At 32.5% G+C, this 23,358-nt stretch overlaps 1 protein-coding gene across 5 annotated transcripts in view; it reads right to left on the bottom strand.

Annotated features, from left to right (window-relative positions):
* LOC122514858 (connectin) overlaps nt 1-22,144 on the bottom strand; it is a 163,066-nt gene extending 140,922 nt beyond the window's left edge. For 3 of the 5 annotated variants that reach the window (XM_043631945.1, XM_043631947.1, XM_043631943.1), the window contains exons 1-2: nt 21,974-22,144; nt 6,696-6,806 (exon numbers count right to left, since the gene is read on the bottom strand). The gene's annotated coding sequence lies outside the window, so the exon portion shown is untranslated. Of the gene's footprint in view, nt 1-6,689; nt 6,807-21,973 lie in introns of all 5 variants that reach the window. The other 2 variants (XM_043631944.1, XM_043631946.1) reach the window with 2 other exon arrangements.
* Between the last annotated feature and the right edge of the window lie 1,214 nt (nt 22,145-23,358).

Below are 23,358 nucleotides of genomic sequence, written 5' to 3' on the forward strand. Positions count from 1 at the left end.
TGCGCGAGCGTGAACGAATCACCGCGAACTAAGAGCGAGGGAGATGGAAATACAGAAAGCGAGGGAAAGAGAGGAGGAGTGGTTGTGCTCTCGTATATCCGTGGACACGTACATAAATGTATTATTCAAGGAGGGCAAGCAGTGGCTACTAGCGCATTTGCGTTACTTCCAGAAGATTAAACTTGCATGCGACGCGAGACTATGAAGTATAGTCGCGTTAGACGAGCACCGACGTGTGACTTGCTTTCGGACAATACTACCACGAGGATGCTGTGCTCGAGATCGTATCCGGTCTGATTTTCAAACTACCCCATCCTCGACCTAGTCGTATTATTTTATTTCTCTTTTATTCTTCAACCTCCCCCTAATTTATCCGTAATAGAACAAATGTCGTCGATTTGAGCATTCCTTTTTATTTCGTCTCTAATGTCTTATCTAACACACACATATATATATATAGAATATAATTAATAAGATCGTTGTGAAAATAATTAAACATCTTTATACACGCTTATTCTTCTTCTTATTAAATTAGACACGACGACGTAAATAAATGCAGATAATTTTCACGTTAAACATACTGCCGTAACTCTCATATAGTTTTGAATAATGCAATCTGCATCGGACAGGCTGTTCTATGCCGTTAGAAACGAACGAGTTTAAATACCCTGGCAGTTCGTACTTCTGACAGCCGTAACAACACAGCACAGAACCGTGAGAGAATTGATTTGCCACGCTTTACGACGATTTATTCCACTCTCTAATGTCTTTAGTATACTATGATCCCTTTTAACCGAAACTCTTGACGCCGTATTAAGATGTTGCAGGATCGCGAGGAACTTAAGAAACAACGACATATTCAATTTATTATTCCATCAAATCTTTTTTCTTATTCCGATCTGGTAATACTTGCGTTCATTTGAAATATGCAATTTCATAGAAAAATGAAAAAACATAGGATGAATCAAAAGTTCTTAGGTGACGCGTTACGATTTAGAAAAAATTAAATCGCTTGTTTTCTATTTTAGTAAAGAGAACTTTTTTAAATTCGTAATAAAATTATTATATTTTTATCTTGCAAGACCTAATATACATCTCTTTCTCATTTAATTAATTACACGTACTTCATCTTATTGTTCGAAATAAAAATCCTGACGTATATATATATGCGCATGTATTATATTATAAAACCAACGTTTACCTTAAATTTAATTTTATTCAAAGCAACATTTTTTAAAACTCGACTCTTAGCAAAGCCACTCGCAGTGGTAACACATAGTTAAAAATTAGAAGAATATAAAAAAGAAGAAAGTACTAACACCATTTCAAAAAAAAAAAAGAAAATAGAAAAAAGCAACTCGAAGAATTTGCGAAAGAAAAAAGGAGAAGAAAGTAGAAAGTAGAAAAGAGATATTTAAAATGATATAATTTTTAGCATAACTGAGAACGATCAAAAGACATTCAAAGAGGATAACGAAGTTAATATTCTCACGGATAAAGTAAAAGCTTTTTCTATATTCAAAGAGCGGCAAGAAGATTCTCGAGGAAGAAGCAAAATAATAATAATAATAAAAAAAAAAGAAGAAGAATAAAAAAGTCAAATCATACTAGAAGAATAGAGAAGCCTAGCGACTTTTCGTCGGATGTTCACGTATTCCTAGCGAGTACGAAACAAATGCTAAAAGAATAAAAAGAAGAAGGATGAGGGGAGGATGAGTGGAGGATAAGGAGGGGAAAGATCGAGAATAAGGTAAGAAAGAGAAAGAAAATCGATTCTTCGAGAAGCTGGTGTATGTGTGGGTGGTACGACGAGTCGTATGCAAAACTGAAAACTCGACCGGTCAAGCGAAACTCCAAAGTTTATTTCCGTTTTAGTCGAAACTTCGGTCGACTCTTCTTCTTCTTCTTCTTCTTCTTCTACTTTTACTTCTACTTCTGTTCTCGTGAAAGTGTCTTAAAAGAATAGAGAGTTTTGTAAAGTACCCTTTTACTTTTTCTTACCTTGTCTTGTAAGTAAAAATCACATTTTTTTTCTCTCTTTTCCTTACACTTTCTTACGTTGCGGAAGAAACGTAGCTGACTAATTTACAAAAAGCACAAAATTGGGCCATTACAGTCATATTGCAATACAATAAATATACCTAAGTGAAGCATATGCTGCAAGCGTTCCACTTTATGCCCATAAAACAGAACCTTTACATAAATGTATGTAGACTTATATTTAAGATTCTAAAAAACATGTTACTTCAGCAATCTAGGAAATAGCTTCCAAATATTACGACTGAAAAATAATACACAAATGTGAACAAACTGAAAATATTCTAATGCATTATCATAGAATCATAAATGAAAAAACTAAAACTAATCTAATTTTTTGTTTAGTTTTAATAATATATTTTAAACTGTTAATCGCGCGATAAACTGAAAACTCCATTCGAAGCTTCTCACGGCTAGGCCTCTCTTTCTATCTCTCTCTCGTAGGAAATTTCAGTAGTTTCGCTTTTGCTTCGACCCATGAATCCAATCCATCTACAACGTGTTTCATTTTACAACTCCTGTAATATCCGCGTTATGTAATTATTTAAAAGAGCAATTGTTCCACTTGTAACTATCAACATTTTTATTAGAATGAACATTTCGTTTTCCAATCTTATTATTTTCAATATATTAAAATCATCGGTCTCTTTTTATCTAGTGTAAAAAAACTCAATGCATTATATTTTTATATACTGATGCAAATCGAACAATGAAATGAAATAATAAAACTAAGTGCAATATCTTTTTGTTAACATTTGTTCATATCATTAAAAATGACGAATGAAAATGAAACACCCTGTACAGAGTATATACATTGTACATAGATAGATATACATATATTTTAGGGAGAGAACGCCATGTTCTATATTACTTCAGCTCTAGATTATAGGTAGGATACATCGAATACCGGAACTTACGACCCTAAATCGGATACGTAAGACTGCATAATTTCTCAACTTTGGATGCTAACACTTGCATACATATGCATGGGCATTTGAAGATCTAAGTACCGGATGGATCGTAGAAGAGAATTCCTTTGATATATAGATCCATGACGCAAGCTTTAACCATGAAATAAATCGTATCTTTGATCTTATCGATAAACATTGAATTATTAAGCATACATGGAACATACAACTTTCTAAAAAGTAGCCGAAAGATAAATATCATAAATTTTGCAATAGTAACAGAATGTATCTATATCTCTCGCTAAAGTTCAACCAATTTTAATCGTAAATATCGTCGAAATTTGTTTGAACTTTTTTATTTATTTGTATTTAAAAAGAAATCTTTTCAAGATACTAAAAATGTTTAAGAGTAACGACCTGAAAAATAGTTGCTATTTTATTCTTTTACCTTTGCATTTCTTTTCTCTCTCCTTTTATTTCTTTTTTATTTAAGATAAGAGTAGAATAAAAGAGGAACGAGTACTCTCGGGACAATACTTTGACGATGAGTTTAACGTTCTAGTACCTTGAAACGAAAAATTTATGGAATTCTTCGGTGGAATTGAAAAATTAATCAAGCTAAGATATAACAGTAATTCAAAAGATTAATAACTTTTTCAGGCAGATCGAGATTACAATGTTTGTCTTTTAATAATAGTTTTTTTTTCTTTTAATCAAATTATCAATGAAATAATAAATGTGATTTTATATTATGCGAATAAAAAGAACGCGTTACGGTAGACGAATAAACGTGAATATATTAAAAGGATGATAATAAATCAGCACAAAAATTTAACTATAATAAATATGATCGAATTGTCACGCGTAATTTTTTCTTTCTTCGAAAGACATGCATACGCATAAATCATATCGTTGAAAATCGACATTCGGGGATCTGGTCTCCTGTTATCCGTTTCGATTAACAAATATAAAAGTTCCTTTCCTCTTCTCTCCCTTTTCATGTATTTTACCAAGCTGTATTCAATCGAGTATTGACCGCAATGCGGAAGTCAATCCTGTATCGAATTCGTTCGAGTGTCTCGCAATATAAAGGCATTACAGAAACTGATTTTACTTACAATCATTTGATGAACAGAAATGAGAACAAAAATGTTGTCCAGACGTATAAAAATAAAGAAGGAAAAAAAGAAAATGTTTACCTGGCTAATTTGAATATTAAATTAAACTAATAATTCACAAACGAGGTAGAAAATGAAAATAATAAAATAAGTAAACCATCGAGGAAAAATAGTAATCTGACCTGAAAGAATGAATTATCACTACTATTTTCGAATACCCGTTGCGCCTGTCACGAGCACACATACTCGTTTCGCTAAATCCATAACATTTACGTGCAATAACGTCGATCAGATATATCGGTCGTTCCATTTGAATATGGAAATTTCGATGGGATGATTCTCAATGAGACGGTACATATATGAACGCTATACTTTACTACCTTACTAACACACCCATATACACATTATACACACATTCGCATAAATGCATACGATCGTACATACTTCTCTTTTATATATGTATCCATTACTGTGAATATATATATATATACATATGTACTTTTACATACGTATCTACATATATATATGTACAATATAGGTGCTTGAAATATCTCACACTAATCGAAGAAACATTTTTCAACGAATTCTTTTTCTACTAATGACTCCCATATCTTTTTTATTTCGTATTGTTCGAACAAACGACATTTAAAAATTCGTTAACACTTTTTAGTTCCTGAAAGTTTATTTACTACAATAAAAAAAGATTAATTAAGTTACGAACGACGGAGGGGAAATGTTTGATCTCTTTGGATACTTGAGAAGCATGATTTTTTCTATTATTGAAATAGCTAATGTAAGTATACGCATGCCCACTGAATTTTCGACTTTTTTACATGTAGAATCATTCCCTGCCCACACCACTTCACTTTTACCTCCTGTTCAAATATACACATATAAGTATAGGGTATGTTCGCATAAAAATGAAAGCTTTTTTTCTTTCTTATTAACTTTTTCCACGGTCACTCGACTCCAGCAATGTCGACGATCGATGCTTGCTACTTTCTACTACTAATAGTAGTAATAGTAGTAGTGATATCAGTAGCAGTAGTAGTAACAGTAGTAGTACATAGTCTCACCAAGTACTACATATATACTCTCGACTCTCGGAAGTCGTTTTAGGGATTTTCGAGAGCCACCAAGAAGAAGAAGAAGAAGAAGAATAAGAAGGAGAGCTTCTCGTGGAAGTGCTTAATAACATTAGCGTTGGTTCGTTATCATTAAAACGTACATCGTTCCATAACGTGCTACAGTTATATATATATCTTTCTCTCTATCTTTATTTTTCTATCTACGTATTCATCTCTCGTTTCTCTCATTTTTGCGACACAATCATCTTTTCCTACATCCTTTTCTTTTTACTTCTATGACATTTGTTCCTTCTATTTATTAATTATCCTGCTTAATGATTTAACTTTCAACTTGAGAGTAAATTAATATCACTAAGAAATCAATCGAAAGAATTCCGAGGAATTCAAGAGAAAGAAAAACTAGAGAGGAGAAAACAAAATGAAAACATTTTAATTACACCGCAAAGTTAACAAGAGAAAAGTCCAAAAACCAAAAAAGAAAAAACACTATACTTAACCTAATTACATTATAAAACCTGTAAAGAGCTAGGGAAAGAGAGAGAAATAAAAGTAACGGAAAGAAAAAAGATGGACAAAAATAAACGTATGTAAGACGCAACCGAGTATATTCAAATCGAATTAGCACACAAGGTGTAGAAAAGAGCTTCCCCCTCCTCTTATTCGACTCGCCCCTTAATTATCACGAAATTGAATTAATGCCACGTCTCTGCCCATTGGCATTATCGAATTGGCCAACCCGAAAAGATGCCTCGAATGATGCTAACTCACCTCCCCCCTATTCCCTCGTCTTCCCCTCTCCTCTCAAACCCCAAATGGGGCATTCATTCGACCGAAAATGAGGCCCATATGTGGCCTCGTTGAACGTTATCTCTAAACTCAATAGACTGTCCGGAAGTAAACAGGCTATAATAGTAGCTAAGAATGAGTGAGACAAAGATAGTTATATGAATGCACGCAGATAGAAAGAAAGAAAGAAAGAGATAGATAGAGTGAAATAAAGAACGAGTGAAATATGAACAGGAAAGAAGAAGGTACAGTTATGGGGTGAGTCGGTGAGGGGTTTGGTAAGTGTGTTAAAAGAGTCAAGTAGCCACGAGCACTCGAGAACATCTATTGGACAAGGCCATTGTTGCGTCAACACAGATGTCATACCGAAGAGAAAAGACCATAAGCTCCAGCCCCATATGCTTGCCATTGTCACATCTCATTGAATCCTATGTCTTCGAAACTCATATAATGTATGGATGGATCGATGCGTATAGATAAATACTTAAATCTATGCAAATGCGTATACGTATGTGCAGATCGAACGAATATTATATTTATAATATATGTAATATTGGTAAAAATTGTTAATAAAAATCTTGAAAATTATCTAAATAGGACAACAACTGTAGCAGTAAACTCAATAAAAAATAACGTAACAAGTATATCAATTTTTGTACTATCCAATGCTGTAATGCACTTCCTATAATATTAAATTTATCAAAATAACGTTAGGAATAAAAATGATCAATAAATTAATACGTTACACGTACACTTACGTAGGTCTTAACGCGTCGAAAGATGAAAGGGGATCGAAGATCTTTCTATGTTTCTTCTTGCTAGTGTCGAACGTTCACGTGTTATTCTTATGATCTCGGCTCGAAAATTTCCTGGAAAAAACGTAAATACCGTTTACTTATACTTTTAGTACGTTGAATGTTTTGTATTTTTATTCTCCCTCTCTCTTACTCTCTTTCTTTTTCTATTTCTCCTTCTTCTTCCATTTTTTATATACATGCGCACAGTATGGGTAACACGTACATAACACTCATACATTTGATTTTCTTTATATTATGCTAATCCAACGTTATTTATTACTTTTCTTAGGTTTTCAAGTATTAAAAAAGTCATATAAACAATATTTAATAAAAGAATTTACATAGAAGACAAAGGCCCATTTCAACGGTAGATTTCAAAGACGACACTGCATAGATTATATATACTAAGCTTTTTAACAACAATAGACGCTTGCATCGATTAATTAACAATTATTTTAATACTCTAATACACTCTCTTTATATTTCAGATTGTTTATTAATACCATAGATAAAAAATATTAAAATATATATTATTACGTGTATAACGAAGGAAAATCTAATGAATCTAAAAGTATAGGATGTTCGTGATTTTATTTATTCTGATAGAAATTTCGATCTTTCGTAGTCTTTCTTACGTTGTCCTGGTAAAGTTTGAGAGAAGATTCAGGTGGAAGCGTTAATCTTCAGTGCTATCCTCAGGCCGCGTTAGTATGCAAATTCTTGTTAAGCAGCTTCGGAAGAATTAGCCGAGAGGATAAGAGAGAAAGCACGTAGTTATGAGCAGATGAAGATAACAATGCCTCTCTTCGAGGTTTGGATACCGCGACGCCATCATTGCCATTTTCTTTCTCCCTTCTTTTAAAACACCGACAGAGTACTTCTTTTTTATCTTACCGTTTGATCTTAGAAAACGATCTAAAGAACAAGCTTTATTTTTAAATTCGTTATCATTATAATGAATAATTACTCTAATGATCTTTTCATGTTTATCTAATCTTTTTATTCTACTTTATTTTGCGTCGAGATAAATTTTCTTGCATTCTAAATGTCATATAAAAATAATATTTATGTATTATTAAATCTAGTAATGCACATTAGGGTATCCTACAAAAAAATGTAATCTCTCTCTATCTATCTGTCTCGTTCTCTCAGCTTTGAGATAATTTAAATTATAATAATCTCTCATCTTCATAGATCTGAAATCCTCAGACCATCAAAATCTTCAGGAGCGAAGAACGCACACAGAATCCTGGAGGCTCGGGTTCGAACAATCGGAAGAGAAAGGAACATGAAAGGAATTCTAGGGAATCTCGCGAGAGGTGCGGCGAACCACGCTGGGGAACCAAATGAAGGATAATCACTGAAACGAAGAAGGTAAATGTACCATGAGAGAAACCTATATAGAAACTACACTGGGTGTCCCATTTCAAATATGCGCCCAAAATATCTCTAATCCTATGTTCCGTGCAAAAACATCCGTCCGATAAAACTTTGACCGTTTCAAAAGATTCAATAATTTTCTTGCAAGTCAAATGATAATTTTTACTCGACTAAAGTTGTAGCGTATTGTCAATACGAATATTTAGATAAAATTTTGGGGTATAATATTGGGACACTCTGTATATACCACAAAGTATATACCATAGCATTCTCAGAGAAAAGCTTGGGAAGTGGAAAAGAGTAAAGGAAAAATAAAAAAAACTGTAGAAATAAGGAGAAAAAGAAAGAATAAAAAGTATAAGAATAAGAATAAGAAGGAAGAAGGAGAAGAAAGGATTAGCGTAGTCTTTGTGGCTGGGTAAAGGTTAAACCATGTCACCCCAGTAACAGGTACGAATATATTCAAGTGTAGTAGTGTCTGTACGAGTGTTCTGGGATTAAATTCGTGACAAAGGATTCCAGAATTTGAGGTCCTTCCTTGTAACCGTTCTGGTGTCTTTTCGTTTGTGAAAAACGTGGTTGAATATAGGAAATAAAGTGGAGAGAAGGGGAGAAAAAAGAAGCTGGAAGAAATAAAAATAGAGATGAATGTAAAGTTTTTTTAATAATCGTATATTCCCCCGCATAACAGAAAGAAATTTGTTAAATATTAAAAATAATAGAAACAGGTATATGCGTTGAATTGCGATAAAACTCAAACTTATTTTGATTAACTTTGTAAAAAGCTTTACGTCGACTTTTAATCTTTTTTTCCGGACGTTTCGAGAATTGAACTGACAAGTTGATTGAAATAATTATTTTTTAACGTGACGACTGACGGTTAATGAAAACTAAGCCATTGGAAGGCGAATTTTATGTTTCAAGTTCGAACAGATATGAAAGCTAAATTTTCCAACGAATGAGAATAAAACGAGAGTTGGACAGACAGAGAGAGAGAAAGAGAACTTTAACTTTTCAGAATAAGACTACCTATGTATGGATGTATTTAGTATGATACGTGTATGTATGAGTGTATACGATATACGCTTCTTATATGTTGAATCTACGTATATATACTTTTGCATATATATATGATTGTGTGTAAATAAGAGATAGAAATTTAGCTTTTCACAATGCAACGTTGTACGCGAGTGTTGAGTGCGCGCGTGCATGCTTGCAAAGTGAAAACTTTCTCCTACAGTTGAACGTGCATAAAACATTTTTTGTTTTGAGTGTAACTGACGGTAAAGTTTCAACAAAACGTATAACTATTCGTCTATGAGATAACAACTAAAATTGATAAATTGTTTATGAAGATCCTATTAGAGAGAGAGAGAGAGAGAGAGAGAGAAAGAGAAACGTACACGGATACGTTTATTGAAGTGAAAATATCAAATTTAGCAAATTCCAACGATTGTTCTAATTGCAATGGGTACCAAAATTATGATATAATATACTGGGAGCTCTGGGAGCTCCAAAAAATGCTTTGATCGTTAGGGAAATTTGTGTACACCCGGTATATTATTCTCAGTATTTTTCACTTATTCGAGACGAGACAGGTAGACGAAGGATTCAGGTAAACGTGGTAGTTTCCATAGGATCGATATTCGTAGGATCCATAAAGGATCGTTGTCGACACAATAGAAGGTTAGGATGAAAGATTCCAAAGGAAAAGACGTAGTAGAGGAAGAAGAAGAGGCATCAGCAGCGAGTAAAAGATCTGAAAAGTTCTCGAGGACAACTTGGGATACGGATTTGAAGAATGTTCGTCAGGTTCGTTTTAAACTTTTTCTTCGAGACGTTCGAGTTTCGAGACGTTTTCTATCCTTTTTTTTCCTTCTTTTCCTTTTTATTTTTTCCCATAGGATTCTTACGTTTCAATCGAAAATCTCGTTCTCGAGTAGATCAGTAAGTGCATGCTTCTTTGGTACACTGTTAAATCTATCTTCGAAAAATAAAGAAAAATAAGAGAGATAATATTATTTGGAAGATACTTATGAGATTAATGTATGGAAATTATTCGAATCAAATAGGAAGCTTGGATCAATGTCCAAGATTTTCTTCTTAATGACGAATTTTCAAACGATACTTTTTTCAGTTTTCATTATTTTTCTAATAAACTACTTTTTATATTAAACTATTGATAATGATTATAAATAAATTATACGGTAAATTTGAGAAGAGCAGATATACATACTGAGAAAAATAAATTATAGGATAAATTTAATTATTTGTTTGATAATTACCTCTCGGGTGTACGTTTAATCTAGATATAATATAGAAATATAAATGGATATAATTAATTTAATCTGACCATGAGAAATAATTACGAGCTTTATACGTATACGATGAATTATTAGATAAAATGTCAAATTTGTATGAAACGTGAAACTTGGAGTAATGTCGAAATTACTTCTATAAACGATAGATCATTTTGAGCTTCAAAGTGTCTAAGAGTTTTCTTACACTTTTCTCAGATAATTATCTTCTTTCGAATTTATAGAAATAAAGTATTAATTTATTCAAATTCCTAATAGATCTGAACGTTGTTACGATTAGTTAAAATCCCTCTAGAGTACTGCACTATAGATATCAGCTAAGTATGTGCATATAATTATTATTTTTTCTTTTTAATTTTATTTTGATCTTTTTTTCGTCCATAAAACTTTCTACGTAAAACAAGGATTCCCCATCAGTTGAAATTAAATTTTAATTTGCCTCTAAAATTTCCCAAATTTGCCCCTCGTAACAAAACCACGAGGTAAAGTTCGTGAACGACGAGATCATTAAATAAAGAGTAAGCACCTCTTCCTCTCTTCGGCCCTCCTCAGTCGCTCTCTCACTCTCTCCACCTTAATTTAAATTGCTGCGCTCCGATATCCTCATCATTATTTTCTGAATTACTCATCAACCTATGCTAGTACATATGTATGTCCCTATATGCACGTATACGCGATGCTTCAAATTAGATGCATTTATCTGCGCTAAGTATTTTCTTCATTTCGATTAATTTGATTTATATATTATCGAAAAATAATATATATTACGATAAAATATAATGAATTATATTCTCAATCCAAAATACTAACGAGTGTTTTCTGTTTGTCTCTCGCTCTCTTTCCCTCTCTCTCTCTCTCTGTTTTATTCTTACCCCACCCCAGGAGTGAGAAATCATTTTTCATGTCAGATCTTGATCGATAGGAAGAAGTCGGCACTACCGTAAAAGAAAGCAAAGAAAAGCACGTTAGCCGTATCATTTATTCTACCTTTTTCTTCGTACTTTGCTCCCCAAGCGAAACTGCATCTCTCCCATATACAACGAGCCCCGATGAAAATGTCAAAGTGTTAAAGGGGTGAGTGGTCGTCTTTCGTGGACAACACACGTCGACGCGTTGAACGTTGAACGTTCAACGTCACGGACATTCTCGTCGTCCTCGACGACGTGGATGGATGTCGTCGATGTCGTCGGCAAGCCGACCTAATTAAGACGCCGACTCGTTCTAGATGCTAATTGCCATGACTTCCCACGTTATACATATTTAAACGTTCGCCAATGATCTTCTTTCCAAAAAAAAACAAAGAATATTAGAAAAACCGGATTTTTTTCCCCTCGTTTCATCCCTCTCTTTCTCTTATAAAATCTCTTTTTTACCACGTTCGGTTCATACGTTTAATTTCACGAAATGAGTAAATAACGCGTAGTAAAAGTTTCTATAACTCTTTCTATTTTTTTCTTTTCCTTTGACGGTCCTCTTTCGATCGGTTTCTTTTGAACTAGTATAATTCGATGTTGGTTTTAAATAGGTAATAATTTCGTCTCGACTATTTGAAATATTTCGAAAATTTGATTCACGGAAATATTCATTCGAAAGTATGTTTTATTTGTTTTTTTTTTAAGTCGATCAGTATCAAGTTCGTATCGTTGGCTCTGATTTTATCTTTCTCTATATCTCTCGATGACTCTATCGCGATTCCCTGTTTTGCGTTTCAACCGCGAATCGAATGATATTTCCATTAGGGAAAGCGTAATGCGCGAAACGATGTCGCACATTTAATTTCACGAGCGAACTAATGATGGATTATTGCGCGGCCTGTTTATTTGCTCGAAACAACGTGCTATTCACTCCATACTGCCTATATAATCTACCTAACATATACATTTGCGCGATATTATTTGAAAACCCGTCGATTTATTCTAAAGATTACAATCGAATCTAATTTATTCGTTAGTTTTCCATTCAAATCATATATATATATATATGTATTGGGATTAATTCGTGAAATTCCTTACATTAGATACGATGTTTCATTATATCCTCTTACCAATAATCTCAATTTCAAAGATAACAAAATAATCTGAAAATAAAAGAACGATTAAGAAATAAGAGAAAAAAGGAATATACCCGAATTAGCATGTTTTCATTTTAACCTACAAGCTTCTCTTGCCATAATCTCGTAGAAAAGTTAGGAAAGTTCTTTTGAACGAGGAAACTCCAAGCAGGTTTAGAAATCTAATTTAGTAAAGTATTTTTTTTTTTACCCCTCTCTTACCTTTCGAACAAATATATGCGAAAAAAGGGACAAAAAAGCCATAAAAGATGGCGGGGATAAAATGAGAGAGGGGTGGAGTAAACGAGCGGCAAGTTTTCTCTTATTCTTTCGAATTAATTCGTGGTCGTTATTTTTGGAAGAATGCACATGCAAGAGAGAAATAAAAGTAGAGATAATCGTGAATTCACACTGATTTAGTTATTCATACGGGACACTGGTCTCACGGAAATAGAAATTTTCGTATGAAACTAGAAAAAGGGGACGAAAAAATTTCAGTTAATTTGTTTCACTTTTTACTATTAAAAATTCATTCTCGCATATATTTGTACGAGATAAAATATTATAATCTATAGAGTGTTTCGTAATAGTAGGGACCCATTTCAGGAGTGGACAGGAGATACTAAAACAATTAAAAAATTGTTTCAAAGTCATAGCCGCTTTTGTGTTTGAATAATCCGCGATAGCTTATTATCCTTGGTTTGTAGTTTTAAACAGTGCTCCGTGTCTTGATATTTCTTCTCCTCGTTGATGTCACACACACACACACACATTCTGTTAATTAAATATACTCATTTCAGTTGAATCAATTCGATAGAAAGTATGAATAAAAACTTGTTTCAGAAATGAGAGAGATATTAGAATTCTCGTGAAACCGTTCACGTTAATTCATATGTATACGTAGTAGAATTATCGAGAATAATTCTGTTTCATGGTGGACACTTAGCCGCAAGGCTAATTTCGTAGTTGCACCTGTCAGTCATGAAAACAACGACCCAAAACGCGTGGTAAATGTATATCAAATTTGTCTAACAGAATACATCATACTGTTACTGCTGTTTTCGCTGGAACATTTACTCGTTTGACTATTTACTCATCACTCATTGCATTTTCCATCGATTTAAAAATCAACAACAATTATAATTATCCACAGTTCTATAATGCATTTTACATAAATATACATACAAATATACGAAATTGCCAGTTCTAAATTTCTTAAAACAATTTATAAATAAAAAAGAAAAATATGCATTGGCATGTGCGTGACATAAACGTCGTCTTCGTAATATTCTTAATGAAAAAATATGTAATCCTTGAAAAGAAATAATTATCGTACGTTTGCACGCACAGCTCGTGAAAATAATCCGTAAGTTGCGATAACTACTACAAACTCTCAGTGACGCTTTTTATCCGCCTCGATATCAAACCACCACCCCCTAACCCCCGCCACTTTTCACTATATCTCCATCTCCCGTGTTCCCCTTCTTTTTTCGGAAACTCCCACCCTCTCTCCCTCTCTCTCTCTCTCCCACGCTGTTTCAGCACAGTTCGTCAAGCATCTCTGTCTCTTTTTATCTATCTTTCTATCCATCTATCTATCTTTTTCCAGGGTGTATTCTGTGTACTTTATCCTTCTATTTGCCTTGTTTTATTTCCTACGAAACGTGGTCCACGAGCGATCGGTAAATAAAGGAAGGGAAGGAATAACAAGTTTTTAGTCTCGGTTTAGCCGTTTCGTGAATGTAAAGAACTGGGAAAAATAAATCGAGAAGAGAAGAGAGAGAGAAAGAGAGATAGAGAGAGATAGATCTCTTTTGTGGAGAATTTTCCAAGTTATATCGATTTCCTAGTTTTCCATTACGATCCTCCAATATTTTTTATCTTTTAGAACAAAACAAAATTGAATTCTTTAAACATTTATTTAATCCAAGATCAATATAAGTTCGGAAATAAATATTTACTTCAAATATTTTATTCGGTTTCAGTTTGAAACTAAAATTAATTAAACGTTTAAACGCATCGTCAAAGTCGATTCATTCGAGATAGATAAAGTACGAAATAAACGATCAAATAATTACCGTCATTACCTTCTTTTACTGCCATATTGAAATATAATAAAATTAATATAAACGTTAATCGGATATTTTTTCAAGAGTTTTATCAAAAAGATAAATAAATTAAATATTCGCGTGTAACTCTTTGAGAACGCGTATTTGTACGAATATAATAAATACATAATTATTGATTTTATCATCTTTTATTACTGCAATATAATTAAATTCCGATATGGTATATTTAGTAAAAACGTTTGTACAAAAGATAAAATATTGAATATAAATCGAAGAGAAATGAAGCTTTCACAACTTTACGTATTAGAATTCTTAAATCACTCGCTAATGAAAATATTACCGAAGAAGAGAAAATACCAGAGATAATTTTAATTTTGAAAAAAGTAGAACAAATAATGACCTGTCTTATAAAATCTCATGAAAAGGAAAAGGTAGGAGAGAGAAAAAAGTGATCGTTAATTATCTAAAATGGCAAAGCAAAACGGAACTCTCGTGAAAGTTCTCAAAGTCATAAGAGAACGTGAGAGAGAGAGAGAGAGAAAAGACCCTCTGGTCCTTTTAACTTAATGATTCGTATCAAACCATTCGAGGCAAGTAAGGGAGACGTCGACCTCGTTATGAAAGTCGAGTGAGAAGGGTGAATTCGGAGTAAGGATAAAGGTGCACACTCATGTCTCAGCGATTTTAAGTGTCGGCCATCGAATGTGCTTCTTAGAGGGTTCAACCGGAAGGAAAGGAAGGAAAGGAAAGAGAGAACAAGAGGATAACTTCAACCTGACCCTTCTCTCTTTTTTCAGTTTATCATCAATATTATCTACGACGTGAGCTTTCGTAATTTGACTCTAACTTTAATCTTCCTCAATTATTCATTCGAATTCTTCAAATTTCTTTACATCGATTCATAGCATCGCGATTTATTAGATGACCCTAAGATTTATTATTTATTCATTGCGACCAACAATTTGACCAACTATTTAATAATACAAGTTTTTAGATTCCGTGCAAATTGAAATATGAAAATAGCTTGCTTCACTTTTGCATTATTTTTTGCAATTTATTTGCTTATTTATTTATTTCAACATCTAATATTTCCTCGTAGAGGTAAGAATAAAATTGAATGAAAATATCAAATGGATTTCGTGAATGTGGAATCTCCTTTACAAGACCTGGCAGACGTCGTATTCTCTATCCATCCCTTTCTCGATGATAAAAAAAGAGAAAAAAAAGGAGGGAGATAGATAAATAGAAAAATGTGACTTTTTCTTCTAGTCTCGGATGCGCTTTCCCTTTGGCTTTTCATCGCATCTACGTCACACTTTTCCTCCTTCGAGAAGAACATTTTTAGAGGATGACAAAAAAATGTTTTATTATAAAAATATATTTGAAATGTGATTTGAACGTTAATTCGTGTATAATTAACGTCTCGCGACACAGAGTTTTCCTTTTCTGATAAAGTTTTTGCCTCCGGGGAAAATTGCTTATTTAGAAGGGTAGAAAATTGAGACGAGTAAGAGAGATATCCATTATTTAAACATTCAACATTGTGCATCGTACTTTTAATGATCCTCTTGTTATTAATTTTTAATGAATATTAACCGTCTACCTAGCGTTTATAAACTCGTTACTTTTACAAATTTTTATATTGCCTTTTTCTTTGTTTTAACCTGTTTTTTGTTTCATTTTTCTATCATTTGAAAACGATAATAAAAATGTTCTATAAAATAGTATAGTTTTTGAAAAAAACAATAAATATATAAATATATCTATATACGAAGGTATGTGTATAAAACTTGGTTATATTCGTAAAGAGCGTGTGAAGAGTTTAAACGAGACGTTTAAAAAATTTTCCCTCATAGAAATTCTCAGACGACTTGGCGTGCGAGAGATCAACAGATAAGTGATAAAAAGTAATGGGCTTGGTATTATGGGTATTATGGGTATTATGGGTATAAAAGTAGCAAGCGTGTTCGTAATAGCTGGATGAGAACTGGAACTGCAGATAGAGCTTGAGAAACATATCTCTGTATATAGAGATATATATAGGTGTGTGCGTGCGTTGGTGTGTACATTCCATATACATTGGAATCGATAAGAATGGAAGAAGAAATGCAAAAACGCATTTATTACGTTGGAAGGGTAACTTTTATTATTGCGACCATACGTTCGCGAATTCCGCGATCCCATATTGTACGTACATTCGTAACACTATTTTGTTCTTCGAGTCGAATGTGTAAATGTGTAAAAGATTTTGTAAGTAGATAAATTTAAAAAAAAAAAAAAAACAGAAAAGAGATAAAATTATATCTATACGTGTATATCATTTGTACAAATTATACGTATATTTTAGTCGTTTTTTTCTTAAATTGCGATAAATTCCAAACGCGTAATCTTTGTACGATTTATTGGAAATGTGATAACAATAAATTAAAATAAATAATAGGAAGAAAAGGAAGCGTAGGTATCGATAAAGAATGGGAAATTCAATCGTTAGAAATCCTCGCGATTTACATACAATGTAATGAATGCTAAAGCTCCGTTCATAATCATGCTCATAAATCCTTCGAAGGATCGACTAAGCTTAAAGCCAATCCCTACCGTAGTATCGGAAATTCGAGGGTAAGTTGTGGAAAATTTTTTATTGAGAAAAATAAAATAACAAATAAAAATAACAAAAAAGAGCATATTCATATATACGGTTTTATGTATTCGGGAAATAAAAAAAGAACTTGGAGTGGTAAAAGGGGATTGAAAAGCGTAACGCATAAAAAACGATTAAATATAATATTTAATCCTGGAATACGAGTAATTAATAACGTTTAATTTGTTGCAGCTCGTGCAATTTTGGAAAAATGTATCGTTATAAAAAAAATATAATATATATATAAATAAAAAAAAAAAAAGGAGAGAAAAATAGTCAAAGCAGATTTTCTGGACGATAAAGCACGTATCGTTAATTTAATTTATCGTTCGCGATGATACCTCGAATCTCCACGCATGTTTCACTTGTCAAAGTTTGCGTCACTATATATTTGTAGAAGTTCGTTTGCTTTTTTTCGTTTTGTTTTACACTCTACTTGATTGCTATTATCTTGTTTTAAATATTACAATGCGCGAGTACCATTTTGTAGTCGAATTATGACGTATTTACATGAACAAAGTTTCCTCCACATGCGTTGTAACAATTAGAATTATTGAAATAGATTTTTTTTTAAGAAATTTCAACTCGCAAGGAAAATAAGAAGATAGGAAATAAAGAATAGCGTAATATTAACGCTTAATTGATCCTAATAGGATAATTGAAAGTTTATCAAGAAGAAAATGAAGTATGACCACTTTTCTCGTAACATTTTTCAGAAGCAGTTTGTACACCATTATCAACATTTCCCTGTTAGCTCGTGCCAGAGTCAGAAACTTGTAACTCGATTAGAACAAGAAGGAATTCGTAACTACCTTAATGCATTGCGATGTAGCGCGGATTAGAGGCTCTTATTAAATAAATTGCAATTCCGTAGTGCGAGATGCAACTAGGAAAATCTATAAAGTTAACTATATCTATCCAGGTGGTACGCGTAAAGGCCTCTTTAATGCCGAACCACGTATCTAATTAAAGTATGTAATCAAAAGATAATAAATTGTTTTTTATTCGTATATATAAGTTAGTTGATTATTATAATTAGCAGTATACGTAAGGTAGAGGAATTTGATAAGAGTTTAATCGTTTTGATGAAATCTCGCTAAGCTAAGCTAGCAAGCTAGCCTAGGGTGGACTAGTCTATCTAGCACGAGTTACCCGGGTCTATTCGAAAGTCGATATAGCGGGCTTCGAATTCGATCGAAAACGTATCGACTTTCGATCGGACCAATCAGTTTCCTCGAAAAGGAAATTCTTTTCTCTTATAGTGCTACATACTCTCTGCCTATTCGTCGATGAAACCCGAACAGATCTCTTCGGCAAACAAATGTCAGCTGATGAAAAGAGAAAGAGAAGGGGGGGAGAGAGAGAGAGAGAGAGAGAGAGAGAATATCGTTCGTTCGAAAGCAAGTAGCTTAATGAGAACGCCATTGTTGAGATTTTCAAATAAATTGTGGTTGTACTGGCTCACCAAACTCTCGTATATGTATTACACGTGTACAGTATGTAACGAATGAAGAGAGAATGGAAATCGATTCGAACAGTAATTTAGTAGTAAACGTGCAAGAGAGTAAGAATTATATCCGCTTGGTTAACGTTATCGTCCCGACAAAAGCAGATATCTAACAGTTTATTTTTATTCGATTTAACTCGATCGGCCTACAAAGTCTCTAACAGGCTGCCCCTTTTTCTCGTTATTATTATTCTATATTTTCCCGTTGTTTTCGAATGATTTGTCGCTAATAAAAAAATACTTTTGTTCATTCCAAGTCCACAAATGTAAGTTTTTCGGGTTGGGCAAATACTTTAGAACGGTTGGGTATGCATATATTTATATACCTACATAAATGTTACCTTTGGAATTTTATATTGTCTCTGAAACTCTTCTTTCTCTCTTTCTCAACTTGTTACTCTTTCTCTTAGAGAGAAACATAAGTTATAGTACACCGAGTCTCCAACGAGACCGAGAGAGAGAAACTTCCGACGAACTTTTCGTCGCTAGAATAATTTCGGTACGTGTATGCAGACTAGATAAAGTTGAAAGCTACCTTCCTTCTGACTATATCTATATGCATATATGTATGCATACATGTATGTATGAATATATATATACATATATATATATATATATATATGTTGTTACGTCTCAACGATCTATGACGCACATTACATACCTTACTTCAAACAGACTTATTTTCCACTTCCAACGTGTTAGAAATACATATAAATTTATATGTTGAATTTTCGAGTCTTTTTATTTGATCTTTTTTAATGATTATAAAAAAATAAAAATTCACGATTCCCATCTAACATCTTCGAATACTTATCGAGCACGCTAGATAGTACGCTAAATCTACTATAGGTAATTATACCTTTTACGAATAATGTATTGCTACATCGATGAGAACGTAACACGCAAAGAATCTAACGTAGTTCTTTCTCTCGCATTAATGCACCTGCAACTAAAGTAGTCCATAAGATATATACTAAATTATTATTCGACAACAAAACTGAAAGAATGATAAGGTAAATAAATAAATTATTCATTAAGAAAAAGAGGAAGAAGAAAAAGAAGAAGTAGATCACTTTTTATCATTTGATTCAAGATTTTTAAACGCATTTTTGTCTGAAATAAATTGTTTCTTATTAGTTAGCAAGCGCAAAGCTTAGTTGAGTTTTCTTCTTTTCTCGTGGAAACTTCGAAAGCAAGTAACGCTTTACTCGGAACATTAGTTGGCTCCTGACCAAAATCGAACGTAAATCGAGTGAACAGGATAACGTTAAGAAGGATTCCTTGCGAGAGATAACTTCTCCTCTTTTTATCCTTATTTTTTTCTTCTTCTTTTTCTTCTTCTTCCTTTTTATACCCTTACGTGACCATTGCGTTACTTTTTCCAACACATTCGAATATCGTAACGTTTACTTCCCTGCCCATAATATTTATTTTCTTTTTATAGAATGTTAGTAACACGAATTGGCGAAAGGAAAAAAATCAGATGCTTCGAATATTACGCCAATCGGATGAAATAATCGTTTGAAATAACCTACATACGCGATTATACCATCGATCTAAACACAGAAGAATATGCAAACGAGATTGCCTTGACATTGCAAAATTATTCTATTCGGCTTGAAGAGAATTCATAGGAAAACTCGCGTGTACTAACAATAATTAGATTAACTTCCTAATTATAAATTAATTTTGAAGGAAAAATAAGAACGAAAAAGAAATGAATTACCGAAAAAATTGATACAAAGAGAGAACACGTAAAAAGGGTTTACCCGGAAAGAAAAAACAATTATCCAATACACCTATACGTAAAAATCATTTTTCCACGATATTAAAATATTCATGAAAATATATTTTACGAAAAATATGATATAAAAGAAAAAAAAGGAAAATTAAAAATCCGAAAAAAAGGTAGAGAAATTCACAGCGAATAATAAAACAGCAGTAAAAAAGATACGTGGACGAGATATAAAAAGAGGGAAGGAAAAGGAGAAAAAGGAGGAAATATTAGGAAAGAGGATACTCTTCTTCGTGCTATATGCGTTCGTACAGTTTATATTACCACGTAGGGATAATATATCCGGTTTGGTCTCCGCACTTTCTCCCTCTTTCTCCCCCTTTCTCCGCGCGCGCGTGTTTCTTTTTAAATGTACACCCGTCACGAAATTCAACGATTTTTAATACGGCCAGTTGCGATAAAAATGGAGACGATAGCTATCATTGAACTACAAACGCGATACCTTTCACGCACACCTCGTTGGACAATACTGATCGTTTTCGTGACGTAAGGATATTAATGTATTCGATGTACATCACATAATCATAATGTGTGCATTATGTGCATGCGCGTGTCTCCGTGTATATATATTAATATCAAAATAAAACTTTAATTGTACGAGATGCGCATTTTCAGAATTGAAAAAAATCTACATTTTGGTCGGCGAATTCTTAAAAACACATACACGCATAAATCTAATTCACATTTTTCTTCGAATCTAATAAAAATTCGATAAAAATAACAATTCATCTATTTTTATTTAATCAAACTTAAAAATAAAAACTAAATTCCGATCACCAAATTCACATACGCACACACAAAGAGATATATATATAGACAGAAATAAAACACTCTGAAAATTCATGATCAAACGTCCATAAAAACTAGTTTGATATTTTGAATATTAATAAACACTTCACTCTTGATACGATAGAAATAAATCCAACGTATATGTCACTATTAGTTTCATCAATCGTAACGAAAATGGTCCGATAAATCCGCGCGTGACATCTTGCGAGGGATGCACGTGCATGTGCATGTGCATGTGCATGTGCATGTGTATTTGCATGTGCATTTGCAGTTGCATGTGCATGTGCATGTGTATGTGCATGTGCATGTGTATTTGCATGTGCATGTGCATACGTACTACACATTCGTATATTGTGTACAATTCGTTAGATAAAAAAAAAAAAAAGAAAAGTATTTCGCAAATAATTCAAGCAAATATAAACTCTTATTAATATCTTATTATATAATCGAATAAATATTATCCATCTAAACTGATATTTACTTCGAAATTTTCGCGTTTCGAAAAATACTGATACGGGTAATGTTTTTTATATATAAGTAATTATTTTCTATTTAAAAAGTATTATTATATAAATTAATTTAAAAATGTCAACTGGGAAGAAATTGCGGAAAGAATATCTGGCAATTTTTCTTTTATATGCAACAATAAAATATTTTATTCCTATAATCAAAAATAATAATTAAAAAACTCACCTAAAAACACCTGGTTAGACTCGAAAACCAGACGAATCACAATGAACACAAAACGTCGAAAAACCTTAGCGAAAATGATTTTCTTCGATATTCACACGAAATAAAAGTTCATCCCCGTATAACCGAAAACGATGTGCATTCGTTCACATCTAAAATGCAACTTGAACTGTAGCCCGCGCTTTAAAGACTGCCGAGGGCTTAGGGGTGAGGGATGTCATAGTCCCTGCGCGAAACTTACTTCCAAACTTATTCACCAGATGGCGGTAACGTACGGTACAAGTCAAAGTAAAAAATAAGGACAATTTTATTCCCGTCAAAATGATCACGGCGTATCTATTGGCAAGATTTGTCTTTTTAATACCTCTACCGACATCTACCGGCTAAAACTTCAACTATCGAGTCCAAAATTACGATATTCGAAATCTATAATTGCTAACTCTTTTAATTAATTATTTAAATAGTTATTGATAATTGAAAATGTGCAAATATTTTTTTTATTTCTTAGTAAAGCAACGTAGTTGGTCACAGCAGAAAAAAATGAATAAGTGATCTAAAATGCTAACAAAATGTTTATTTAAAATTCATAACTTCTAACTTTATTAATTGATTATTTAATTAGTTATTAATAATTATAAATGTGGAAACGTCACGAGTGGGAGATTTTACTAACCTGACCATCAATGGGCGATAGTAGATACCTAATGCGATGACGGTACAATACTATAAAAGAATGCAATATTTTTTGATAATATATATAGTATAGTTATACTGTATATAATATAGAATTTTATATAATTATATTTAATTTTTAATATATAAACATGTGTGTGCCTTCAGAAATGCATTTATATATATATTTTAAAATGAAGCAATTTAAGACACTCAAATAAAAAAGAATCCAGAAGATTTGGTGATAAATCCAACGATGATCACCTGTAACAAAAAGCAAACTATATTAGTCATACAGTCAAGTGATACAATAGCCTGACATATAAGTGGTCCAATTCTCAGATGCACTTTTCAATTGAATCCTTTATTTACTTTTTATCAAATCTCTAATTACCGTTGCAATCAAATTAAATTTAAACGCGTGATTTTACATTTATATAAAATAAATAAAAATAAAGAAATAGGAAAAATAAGAATACTAAGTTACTAAAAAAAAATAATATCTATTAATTATTATGAGAGAAATACTTTAAAACTGCATTATATAGAAAAGAAAAATTGCAAATTTAATAAAATACGATCAAAGTGAAAAATTTTAAAGACAAAACAAGAAAAGAGAAATTACTGTAATATTTACCAAACGCTATTTAAACTTCAAAATTTAATGCTACAAAAATTTTAATATTTCTGATTCTAACTAAACACATATGCATCTT

Source organism: Polistes fuscatus, unplaced genomic scaffold (assembly GCF_010416935.1).
Source record: "Polistes fuscatus isolate 324 unplaced genomic scaffold, CU_Pfus_HIC Scaffold16, whole genome shotgun sequence".
NCBI classification, from domain to species: domain Eukaryota; kingdom Metazoa; phylum Arthropoda; class Insecta; order Hymenoptera; family Vespidae; genus Polistes; species Polistes fuscatus.